Here is a 12,186-nt window from a genome sequence, read left to right as displayed (position 1 = left end):
GGAATGGGACTTACAAACCGAAGTGGAGAGCAGACAGCATGTGGAGTTGTCTTCCTCCCTCTTGGAGAATGGCTCCCCTCCTTGGAATCTGGCAACAGCCTCTTTTACACAGGAGGGAGATGTGGCAAATTTGAAGGGGGAAAATGTGACACTTCCTTTCTAGACAATGTTTGCTTACAGCTCAAACTGTAAACTCAATATATAATCTCTTGTCAATTGTCATGGATAAGGTTGATTGTCTGAAAGAGTCTTTTGCAGAGTTTGTTAGGAGCCACCCAAATACTGTGGAAGGACTTGGGAGGATAACCATGGACAGACATGGGATGGCTAACTCAGAAGGTGAAAGTAGAGAAGGACCTTGTTCTCCTCCCAAAAATTTGAACACCTACAGAGAAAACACTCAATCAGGCAAAGGTCTAAGAGATGACCAATATAACTACAGTCTGCAAACTAACCAGGTTACTTTGCAAATTTATGACAAGAGAGTAAATAGAGGGCGTTGGAGCAACAGAAAAGCTATTAGGCTGTCCCTGAGCCAGCTGCTCCGCTGTGAATTCACTCTGATAGATCTACTACATGCAGAGTGGCTGCCAGCAAGAACACAATGTATGAGAATTCTCCTATCATTCAAGCAGCCCACAATTCCCTCCATGCTCTTCAGAATGAAGCCCTTTCTGAGCTTTTTCTCAATATTTCCAATAAGGGTCTTTTGCTCAGAAAAAGTGTGCCCACTCCTGAAACAGCGTCACCAAGAGGGAACTGTCGCTTTAAATCTAGGCTGCAACAGCCCTCACACTACTAGGCCTGAGGCTGCTGCAACTGAACTGACCCTGAGAAAGCAAAGAAGCAATATACGAACTGTGTTACCCACAGCTGCAGGAACTGCTGAGGATGTGCCAGAGGAAATGTTGATTGACCTATTCAGTGCATTGCCAGAACCTGAGCAAGTTAACATCATTCAAAGATTGGACGACCTAAAAGAGGCACTGACAATAACCCAATCTACAGCAAAGCCTCTATTTAATTTGGCTCCACTAAACACGCAACCTTGTGACAAGATATTTAATCAACAATCTGCCTTTGCCTCAACAGTAAAAAAAGGTGTTGTCACACAGGCTGAGAATGGAGTAACTGCACTGACTGACCCAGCCTCTGAGAAACAACTGAAAGACAAAGGGCTTCATCACACAGTGCCCCCTAAGCTGACAAACACTAAGGACATAATCCAGCTTCCATCCTCATTTGATTTAGAAGTTCCCACAACATCTTTTCACAAGATGAACCCTCAGCCAAGCCCCTCCAAAAATGGACATAAATCTACATTCATAGACTTAAGCCAGAGTATTTTATTTATTTATTTATTTTAATTCCATTTATATCCCGCCCTTCTCCAAAGACTCAGGGCGGCTTTACAAACTTAGCAGTAGCCTTCATTCTATGTATATGCCTGCTTATTAGGGCTTTCACACACACCCAAGCGGCATTATTACAAAGTCAGCTTAATTGCCCCCAACAATCTGGGTCCTCATTTTACCTACCTCGGAAGGACGGAAGGCTGAGTCAACCTTGAGCCTGGTGGGATGCGAACCTGCACTAATTGCAGGCAGCTGGTGTTACTTAAGGAGGCATTAGCCCACTGCTCCACCAAGGCTCTTTGGAAAAAAAATCATTCTTGGAGCAAGAGCAGAGGCACACTGGCAACCGAGATATAGAGGAGCAACAAGTTCTGCAACCCACAAGGAGAAATATCGAACCTCACAACAACTGTGTTTATATGGGAAGCTTAGATGATATTGACCCAGCTCCATTGTCAAGTTGACATCTGGCATTTCCACCATCTAGCCAATCAACCAAATCAGACCACCTTGCCTCTGAGAACCCCATACAGTTGATGACCTGGAACATAGCTGGCTGGAAAGGGATGGTTGATAGTGGACTAATGAGCTTTCTCTCTAGATTTGACGTAATAGCCTTTCAAGAAACCTGGCTAACCGAAGTGGATGAACCAGTACAATTGCCAGGCTTTCAGGGATGGGCCTCCCCAGCCCTAAAAACAAAGAACAAAGGGAGACCCTCTGGTGGGCTATGCATTCTTATAAAGGAAGAGTTGCAATGGCAGGGAGAGAAATTATATAACGAAGATAAGTATCCGTACTTTCTAGCTGTCAAATTTGAATATGACCAGTTTGAGTTAATATTGGTAAATGTGTACATTCCTCCAAGCACATCCCAGCACTATAATTTTGAATATTGGATGGGCTTGGAAGTTATCTTAGAAGATATATCTATATTGTACCCTTGGTCCATAGTGGTATTATTAGGAGATCTGAATGCTAGACTGGGTCCCTCTCTGTATGAGCTTGCCCAGAAGAAGGGAATCCCAGGGGAGTTCTTTGATAACCATCCTCAGTGGCTCTCGAGAGACTGTAAAAGTAATGCCGCTGGCCTGCTCCTAGTCTCCTTAATTTTTAAGGGTAATCTCCAAATTTTGGGAGGTAAGGACAAGAATTATACATACCCTTATACATACCACTCAGCCAATTCAAGTAGTGTACTGGATCTCTTTTGCGTGTCTAGAGATAAGGCTGACCTCTTCTCAGAGGTCACAGTACACCTTAGCGACAATAGCAACCATCAGCCTGTAAGTGTGACATTGCGAGGCCGCTCAGATTTAAGACCATATAACATGGCTGACAGATGGCTCACCAAAAAGGTAGAGGTGACCCAAAATAAAAGGTTAATTTGGGCCAAAGTTGATACTAAGGCAATATTAGAATGCCTTAAAACAGAGAATGCTACTAAGTGGGCTAGAACAATACAGTCATCTACTACTGACTGGATGTCAGCCTTCAATGCATTCTCCAATCTTTGTAACATACTGAAGAAACACCTAACAGCTAAACCTACTACAAAAAGAGCCCAAGTGGGTAGCCCTCGCTGATTTGATCCTGATTGTCAGCGACAGAAAAAGAAATTGAAGGCAGCCATGAGGCTTGCCCAGAGGAATCCTACTGCCCATATATAAGCTAAGATGCTGCACACAAGAAGGGAATATAAAAAAACTATAACATTAAAGGAAAAACGTTTTGCCATTTCAATCTGGTCAGAACTTGAGTTGGCTGCCAGAAGCCATAATTCAGTATTATTTTGGCACTCAGTAGCAGGTATCCTGAAGGAACGGAGATTTGCATTTGACATACCAATCTCTGCTGCGGACTGGGAGAATTATTATCAGTGCTTGTTTGCCCCCACCGAACCGGTAAAGAAATTATTTTTAAACAGTGATTTGGTAAATCCTAGAACTCTCCCCCCTTGGCCACCAGTCTCAGAAAAGGAGATACAATCCATCATTAAAAGCTTAAAGAGCAATAAAGCCCCAGGCGAGGATTTTTTACCAGCAGAATTATTTAAGAAATTTCCCAACTGGTGGGGCCCTGTATTAGCAGGTCTTTTTACACACATAAATAACACCTGCCATATACCAGATGGGTGGAAGATGGCAATAGTTGTCCCCATATATAAAAAAGGGAATAAAAAGGATCCTAGTAATTATAGGCCCATCAGCCTGATTGACATTGTAGCAAAAATATATGCTAGGTACCTTTTGAACAGAATTGAAATCTGGGTAGAGGAAAACAACATCCTCACAGAAGAACAAGCAGGTTTTAGACAGAACAGATCTACTATTGATAACTGCTTTGTTTTGAACCATCTGATTGCCAAATATGCCTATAAGAGGAGACCCCTGTTTGCTGCTTTTATAGACCTTACAGCAGCATTTGATATGGTAAATAGAGACGTACTATGGAGTAAATTGACATCTCTTAAAATAGAACCCAGACTTCTGGCTTTGATTAAAGCCCTTTACACAAGTACCTGTTTGAGGGTGCGGTATGGGGTTAATGGGGCCCTGACTAACAGGATTCACACAAATAAAGGGATAAGGCAAGGGTGTATCCTGGCCCCATTATTATTTAATTTATACATCAATGACTTGCCAGGGTTAATGAAGGATACCATGGTACACATGCCGATGATCCTAAATACTTACTGTAACAGCTTGCTTTATGCTGATGATATGATTTTATTATACTCACAAGTAGGATTACGTAGGCTATTAAGAAGATTCAGCTCTTATTGCCAGGATAACTCCCTAATTATTAGCAAATCCAAATCGAAAATAATGGTGTTTGGAAGAAACCATCAGAGACATAAGTGGCAATTAGATGGTGAACCAATTGAGCAGGTTAATACCTTTGTATATTTGGGAGTAACTTTTTCCAAGACTGGATCTTGGGCCTGCCATCATCAACGAAGTACATTTAGAGCAAAAGCCTGTTTGAATTTATTGCTCAAACTAAAGAACCATAGTTACCCAGGGTCCCTAGCTCCACTACTCAAAGTTTATAAGGCTAAGGTTACGACAATGCTCTTGTATGGAGCAGAAATTTGGGGTCTTTATTCAACCACAGCTTTAGAACAAACACAGTCCCAGCATCTGAGATGTATTTTGGGTGTAGACCCAAGAACATCTGCTGCAGCAGTTAGAGCTGAATTGGGAATTCATACAATTCAGGCATTATCTAAAATTAGACCTTATAACTACTGGTGCAAAGTTAATGAAATGGAGACTGATAGACTCCCCAAATTATGCCTACTAGAGCAAATAAAACTGCAATCACAAATCTCCTGGATCACCAAACTAACAAATTTTGTAAGAAGCTGTGGCCTTCCTGTTTCTTGCGTAACAGGAGAACAATCTAAAAAAAAGAGTTGCCCAAAGAATTAAGGATATAGAAGCACAAACTGATATAGCTATCCTTAGTAAGTTGGGTAACTTGAAATGGCTGAGTAAATACAAATGGACTTTTCAAGTGGACAGTTATTTGAAGTTACAACTCCCAAAACATCTTAGGGAGATATTTACGAGAGCGAGATTCGAACAGCTTGATACAATGGTCAGATATGGGAGATTTCATGCTATACCGTATAATGAGCGTCTCTGCATTTGCGGAGCAGCAGAGGTAGAGGACCTGGCTCACATCCTATTTGACTGTTTGTATAAGAGGGTGAGAGACAGGTATCTTGGTCTATATACCAAACGAATGACCCGTTGGGATCCCCATATCAAAATAACTTACCTTATGTCCGGCCAGAACTTGAAAAGAACATTCAACGTAGCACAGTATTTAAACAAAATTATCCAGTTAAGATCTGCATACGTGGGACTGATTGGGGTAGATTGTAAGGGCGACTCCGAAATATAATGTTACCATATTTTATCTATATCTTAAATTTGTATTTTATTACTATTTTAACTTAAATTGTATTTTAATTCCATTTTAAATTGTATTTTATCAAATTCCATTTCGGATTGTTTTTATCTAGTTTCGGTGACGGTTTGTTGCTGGAACTTTGTACTTTGATATGGCCCAAGGGCTAATCAATAAACTTGTTGTTGTTGTTGTTAAACTCCCTGAAAATAGCAGAAACACCGTGATTTGAGCTGTCATTGACCTTTTCTCAAATCAGATTCATTTTATAGCCTGCCCTGATCTCCCTTCCATCCAGAAACTGGGGAAGAGTTTTTAAAAACACATTTACCGACTCCACGGAGCACCAAAAGGAATTATATCAGATCAAGGGGTCCAGTTCACTGCAAAAGTTTGGAGGGAGTTCGTGAAGCTGTTCAGATCCATCCAGAGGCTCGGCTCAGCTTTTCATCCAAGTACAAATGGAGCTTCTGAATGAGTGAACGCAATGGTGGAGCAATATTTGAGATGCTATGTCAACTATCAGCAAATTAACTGGGCAGACCTCCTGCCTTTTGCTAAAGTGGCATATAACAAAACCGTGCACAGCGATACTGGTCTAACTCCCTTTAAAGTAGCTATAGGCAGGGAATTTGTGCCTTATGCACAAATTTAGGAACCCTCCTCTTCACAATACTAACCGAGTGGGTAAACACATTGCAGAGCCCTTGGGCAAACATCAAATGTGCCTTCGTAAAAGCCACAAAGATTCAAAAGGAGCAGGCTTATAAGAGGTGGTCCCCCCAGAAACCATTTCATATAGAAGAGAAAGTCTATTGCTTGACCAAGTATTTATCAATGAAACTATCTTGCAGGAAGTTGGGACCCAAATGTAATGGTCCTTTCCCCATTGTAAAGATTATTAATCCTATCACAGTTGAGCTAATGCTCTCACGACTGTTGGGGAAAATACATCCAGTTTTCCATTGCAGTTTGTTGAAACCAGTTATAGAATCAACTTTGAGACCAATAGCTCAAGCTGCCCCAGGTCCCATTATGGTGGAAGTGACACCCATTATGAATTAAAACACATCCTTGACTCTAGGTTATATAAAGGAAAATTAGAGTATCTAGTTCAATGGAAGGGCTATCCTTTGTCAGAAGCTACGTGGATAAAGAGTAGAGATGTAATGGCAGACAGATTAGTAAAAAAGTTTCATGACAAACAGATCCAAAAGCCTAGGGAGCCATCAAGACATTAGCAGAACATTAATGAGTATTTATGCTTAATATCTTTCAGGGACTACCGTAGTTTCCGGCGTATAAGACTACTTTTTAACCCATAAAAATCTTCTCAAAGGTCAGGGGTCGTCTTATACGCCGGGTGCTGAAAATTTAGGGACAGGGCTGGCTGGAAAACCTGGAGTGGATCTCCCATTTAGTCTGCGCAGGGAAAGCGGGACCAATTGGAGAAGAAGCTGCAGTCTGCTGAAACTTATCAGAACACATCCTTGAGTTTCCACATTTCTACATTGTTATGGATAGCTAAACCCTCAGGCATTTACCCCATTCCCATAGGAGCCATCTGGTGGTGAGTGCTGGGCACATCACTGCCCTATGACCCTCCAGGCCACAGCAAAAGCACATAAGGGGGGGTATGCTCAGACAACCTTGCAGGGCCTGGAGACGCTGCCAATGGTTGCCTTCTCCCTAATGTGCACTTCTCTTGACTTTTCTTCGGCTGCGGTCCAAACCCCCTGCTGCTCTTGTAAACTGCCAGATCTAGCTTCATGGCGGGATCCCTCAGGTTAGGCACAGGTGAAACAGATTGCGGCTCAATCCCTCTCCGCCAGTGCCTCAGCTTTCCTACGATCTTCCTGAAATCTCTGGTGTACTCTGCTATGTGTCTTTCTCCTATCTGACATTGCAGACCTCTGCCTCCACTCGTCGGGCTTGTGTGGGGTCCCTGAATCGGGTTCTGAGGCCACAGAAGAATGCATGCAGATCTGCCAACTCGGATGCCTTTGTCATGGAGATCTGTCACCCATTCCACCACCTTTCCTTCAACGTTGGTCACTATGACATCCACCCAGGCCTCATCATCAGGATATTCTGCTCCAAGTTGGTCAAAATGGGTCCAGACCTGGTTGAGGAAAAATGCCAGCTCCTCAGGCTTTCTGTCAAACGTTGCCTTCAGGGGCGGGGGTGGAGGCGGACTCAGTGTGGGCTAGGGTCCTGGCATCCAAACACCCCCCCATAGGGGTACATCCATGGGTGAGCCCCATACCTAGGGGCCAGTGGCGGTCACCACTCTACTCCCCCAGGCTGGGAAGCAGGCATCAGTGATGGACTGCAGGCTGCCAGCCCGGGATTGGGGCCAGGCTGCAGAGACGCCCTGGTTGCAGCTGCTCTTCCAATTGCTGCAACCGCTGTTCCCGCTGAGTGCTGGGGTGAAGGTGTCAGTGTTGGCGCTGGGAGTTGAGCCAAGCACCCTAGGATCCAGTTGTGGGACTAGCTTCCCTCCTCAGACCTCCAAGTTGCTGACCCTTTGCCTCAGTTGCTCCACCAACTGAGACCTATAGACCTTGTAGACTTGACGGAGTACAAGGGCCGTGGAAGATTCGAACTGCAGCTGAAGAAAAGTCAGGAAAATTGCACACTAGGGAGGAAGCAGCTGATGGAGGTGTCTCTGGTATTGCAGGGCCTTCCGGTTGCACTCCCATCACGTGTTTTTGCTGCAGCCAGGAGGACCATCAGGCAACAGTGTGCCCAGAGCCGACACCCAGGGTGGCTCCTGCTGCCCCTCCTCCCCTGAAGCCAAAGAAGCCACCCCAAAAAGGGAAGGAAATGTTATGAGCAGCACCCCAAGTCATTGAGGTGTCCCTCACTGGAGAAAGGAGGGGAGGGAACTCCGACTGAACAGAAAACACTTATAGCCCTCTATGAGAGCGACAGCGAGGGAGAAGACGACCTAATGGTGAGTGGACTAGTGAACCACCTCGAGGCTAACATGGACATTGCAGCACCCTGCTCAGGGATGAGGGGTGGTGGTAAAAGCTCTCATAGTCTTGGGTTGCACCCATTGCCAAGCCACAGTGTGGAGTTTAGGGCTGCATGTGAGGAAGCTTATGAAGTCCATGAAGTTTGATCAAGTTGATGGCACCTTGATGGGGGGCAGAGGAGCTTCCCATTTAATGGAGCCGGTGCAGCTCAAATTCAAGGACTATCAAGAGACTGTTCGCTTCATGATCACTCTAAAAATGGCTGAGGAAATGATTTTAGGCCTGACTTGGTTACCAAAGTGGGTGCCCTGGATCTATTGGGAGAAAGCCTCAAAGTGAGTAATCATGAGAAAAGAGAAACCCAACCAGAAAAGGGGAACAAGGAGACCTGTTGAGCTCAGCCAGACCACAGCAGAGAGAGAAGAACAATGACATGTTCCCAGAGAGTACTGGGACCTTGTGGAGGTGTTTAGTGAGGAAAAAATGTGACATTCTGCCCCATCACCACCCCACAGACTGCGCTATCAAGATCCTGCCCAGTGCGAAGCTCCCTAAGCCAAAAGATGTATTCTGTAACTCAGAAGGAGATGATGGAGCTGAGGGAACACATTAACAGAATTTGGTGAGGCTGCAAAATCCCAGGTGGCAGCACCGATGCTATTTAAAGAAAAGATAGATGGATCGCTGAGATTGTGCATTGATTTCCGTGGGATTAATGGAGTATACATGGAAAACATGTATCCCTTCCCCCTCTTGGAGGATATGTTGGCACATTTAGCTAAGGGGAGGATATTCACAAAATTAGACCTGAAAGAGGCATATTATTGAGTGAGAATCAAGGAAGGTGATGAGTGGAAGACAGCCTTCAACTTCCCCCTTGGGAGCTATCAATTTAAAGTAATGCCTTTTGGACTGCAGGGGCCCCCTTCATTGTTCATGCAGCTCATAAATGAGGTGTTACATGAGCATTTATACAAAGGGCTGTATCTGGATGACATCCTCATTTACACTGAGACTATGGAAGAACACATGAAATTGTGCGACAGATGCTGAACAAACTGTTTGACGCTAAACTATGTTAAGCTGTCAAAAGTTTCACAAGAGGAGCTTGGATTATTTGGGCTCCTGGGTGTCATGCGAGGGAGTAGAGATGGACCCAGGGAAAGTGAGGTCCAACTTGGAGTGGCACGTCCCTCATACCCACAAACAGCTAAAGAGCTTCTTGGGGTTTGCAAACTTCTATAGGCAGTTCATCTCCTCTTTTGCAGAAATTGCCTTGTCAATCATTGAGCTGTTAAAGAGGGGGAGAGAAGCCCTTGCCGACCCAACCCTTGAACTAGACTATGGAATGCCAAGAGGCATTCAAAAAACTGAAGCAGCTGTTATGGCTAAACGGGTTCTAAAACACCCAGACTCAAGAGGAACCTTTTGTAATTCAGGCAGATGCCAGCGATGTAGCTGTTGGTGCAGTCCTCCTCCAGTGGAATAAGGAGGGAAACTTGCAACCATGCATGTACACATCTCACAAACTGAATGAGACAGAATGATAGTGGGCTGTGTGAAAGAAAGAGGCTTTTACTGTTCCTAGAGGGGAGTAAAACCCCATTGGAGGTGTAGACTAACCATAAAAATTTAGGCACCCTGAGGGCCCCCCATAAGCTCTCACTTAAACAAGTCTGATGGGTGCAATACTTCAATTGATTTGATTTTGAGTTAAAGTACATCCCATGGGGGAAGATTTTTCTGGCCAATTCCCTATCCTGCATGCCTCAGTACAAAAGCACCCCAGAGGAGGTGGTGAGTTCCATCATTTCCACCAAACAATAGGTGGTGCAAGCTATGACCAGGCGACAGCAGAAGAAAAGGAACTCACCCCCAACTTATGCATTTGCCCAATGACTGAAGTAGGAGCTACCAACCGACATGTGGTTTGTGGCTCATCAAAAGGAACTAAACATGAGGGATGGGCTGGTATGGAAGGGAGATAAACTATATCTCCTGCAGCCTATGACTGCAAGTCCTGCAGTGCAGCCATGATGCTAAGTAGGCTGGCCACTTCGGGTTCTTAAAGACTCTACACCTTGCCAATCATCAGTTCTGGTTGCCAAAAATGAACAAGGATATTGAAAGTTATGTGAAGAAATGTGCTGTTTGCACAGCAAGTAAGAGACTGGAAGAGCCCAGGACTGTTGCAGCAGGTGGTTAACCTGGCTAGACCCTGGGAGGAGATAGCTATTGATTTTATAGTGGAGCTGCCAGAGAGTGGGAGGAACACCATGATTTGGACTGTAATAGACCTCTTTTCCAAGCAAGCCCACTTCATTGTGTGCTCTGGACTCCCGTCAGCCCAGAAGCTAGTGAAGATGTTTTTACAGCATATCTACCAGCTGCACGCAGCACCTAAGACCACCATTTCCGACTGTGAGGTCCAGCTCACTGTTAAGTTTTAGTGAGAGTTTGTGAGGATGATTGGGTCCTCCCAGGGGCAGCTTTTCATCCAAGTATGAATGGGGCCAAAGAATGAGCTAATGCAATGGTGGAACAGTACTTGCATTGCTATGTCAACTACTGGCAAACAAACTGGGCAGGACTTCTGCCATTTGCGGAGGTGGTGTATAACAACATAGTACACAGTAGCACTGGTTTTATTCCATTTAACCTAACCACGGGGTTGGAGTTTGTGCCAATGCCAGAATGCCAATGCAGGAGCCTCCCTCCTCGAGCACCTTAACCGAATGGGTAAATTCGTTCCAACGTGTTTGGAGTGATGCAAAGAAAGCGTTAAACAAAGTAGCTGAAAGTCAGAAAAAACAGGTGGACAAGAGACGAGTTCTCCAGGTAGGGGGAAAAATGTATCTATCCACTAAATGCCTCAATTTGAAACAAACTTGCAAGAAGCTAGGTCCAAAATACATAGGCCCTTTCCCTATTGTGAAAGTTACAAACCCGGTGACAGTAGAGATCAAGCTACCTAGAATACTGACACCCAATATTCCACTGCAGCCTACTGAAGCCGTTTCAGGGGTCCACTACGAGGCCAGTGGGGAAGGCAGTCCCAATGCCTATAATGGTGGGGGGAGAGATGCAGTATGAAGTCAAGCAGATCCTTGATTCCCAAATTCACAAAGGGAATTTACAGTACTTAATCCAATGGAAAGGCTATCAAATGTCAAAAGCTAGATGGGTAAAAGCTCACAACGTAAAAGCACATCGTTTAGTAAAACGATTCCATACTAAATATCCCCAGAAGCTGGGAACAGGGCAAGAGAAAGTTAACAAGTAATAATGTGGATTCGTTTTGTTTTCCAGGTTCCCCCAACTCCCTTGCGTTAGAACTGCCATGCTGCTTCTAGCTTACAGTTACAAGAGGGGAGGGGAAAAAGGTTTGGAATGCACAGATGGTTTCTAGCAGCATGAGAGCCGAAGTCACTGAAGAGATGTTTTGGCAAATAGAGACTTTCTTCTCATAACAACTATTTAAAGACTAATTGGACAATGTGACCTGAACTGTCAGAGAGGGGAGGAATGGTTTTACTCCTTTAATTATCTTTTTCCTGCCATATTGCCAGAGCTGGTTTTCTTTCTACCTTGCCGGTATGCTATGCCTAATAAAGTTTTACATTAGGGACCAAAATGTCTCTGCTGTGTTTATTTGTTTGGGCTTTTCAACTGGAACCTTGACACTATACTAGCTGGAAGCCAGGGGTAAAAAGTGATGAATAATCACTTTTTCATCTGACTATGCCCTGCAATAAATTATACACAAATGGGTGCCATTTCATTTTATTTTGTCAATGCTACATCCTGACTCTATAGAAGGGGTGTTCAACCTTGGCAACTTTAAGACTTCTGGACTTCAACTTCCATGCTGGCTGGGGAATTCTGGGAGTTGAAATCCGCAAATCTTAAAGTTGCCAAAGTTGAACACCCCT

At 44.3% G+C, this 12,186-nt stretch overlaps 1 protein-coding gene across 1 annotated transcript in view; it reads left to right on the top strand.

Annotated features, from left to right (window-relative positions):
- The window catches only part of SHROOM2 (shroom family member 2), a gene marked incomplete at its 5' end in the record, with an annotated part of 164,075 nt that overhangs the window by 88,853 nt on the left and 63,036 nt on the right, over window positions 1–12,186 (top strand).

This window comes from Vipera ursinii (assembly GCF_947247035.1).
Source record: "Vipera ursinii genome assembly, chromosome: 4".
NCBI classification, from domain to species: Eukaryota; Metazoa; Chordata; class Lepidosauria; order Squamata; family Viperidae; genus Vipera; species Vipera ursinii.
The sequence above is the reverse complement of the archived record's forward strand: the minus strand, read 5'-3'. Positions and strand labels throughout refer to the sequence as shown.